Source organism: Etheostoma spectabile, chromosome 14 (assembly GCF_008692095.1).
Source record: "Etheostoma spectabile isolate EspeVRDwgs_2016 chromosome 14, UIUC_Espe_1.0, whole genome shotgun sequence".
Classification (NCBI taxonomy): domain Eukaryota; kingdom Metazoa; phylum Chordata; class Actinopteri; order Perciformes; family Percidae; genus Etheostoma; species Etheostoma spectabile.
The window spans coordinates 2753181-2754103 of NC_045746.1; the positions used below are offsets into that span (position 1 = coordinate 2753181).

Consider the following 923-nt stretch of genomic DNA (forward strand, 5'->3'; position numbering starts at 1 on the left):
CCACACACCACACACCACACACCACACACCACACAGACAACACACACACACACAACACACACACACACACACAGTTAACAGCAAGACTGTATTGAGTAAGAGATAAGTGAATTCCAGTGACCAGCAGGAGAAAGTCACTAACAACACCCCTGCTGTTTGTCCTTTAACTATACATCAGAAATATTAAGGGATAGTTCAGATTTTTAGAAAATGGGATTGCATGATGTATCTTATCTGTCTGCACACAATGTCAGTGTATCCTGACGACGTCAATATGTTCTGTATTTTTTTCTACCACACATGATTTCTCAATATTTTGTTATCAGATTCCAATGGAATTTGGGCCAAGGATTGAGTGGTGCAAATCCAAATCTAGATATGAATCCAAGAATTTGTAAAGGATTTCTTGAAGCCCCTAATGCTGGACGTTTGTTAAAGAAATAATTTGTCGTTTTGGGAAACACGCTTATTTGCTTTCTTGCTAAGAGTTAGATGAGAAGAAGGATGCCACTCTCTAAGTTAAGCTTAGCATAAAGACTGGAAATAGGGTAACAGCTGACCTGTCTCATAATTGCATGCATGCACACACACATACACACACACACACCTTAGCCTATCCCCCAAAGAGAAATAGACTGAACTAGCAAAACAACAAGATTTAGGTAAGCATGTGTGTATGTGACACATTTGTTATGGCGCCATTAATATCTTTACATAACCAAAAGTTGACATGTGTTCAGCTTGAGCTATATGCCTCTTGGAAATGAGCTGGGATGGCACTACAGTGTGGTTAAACTGTAATGCTTCATCCTAAATTTCATCGGTCAAGAATTGCTTCTGTGTAAGTCATCACATACACTACCAGTCAAAAGTTTGGGGTCACTTAGAAATGTCCATTGTACTCCATTATAGACAGAATACCA

General features: G+C 39.1%; 1 protein-coding gene across 1 annotated transcript in view; it reads right to left on the reverse strand.

Annotated features, from left to right (window-relative positions):
• Positions 1–923, reverse strand: part of fkbp9 (FKBP prolyl isomerase 9) — a 10934-nt gene that overhangs the window by 1891 nt on the left and 8120 nt on the right. The window lies entirely within an intron of this gene.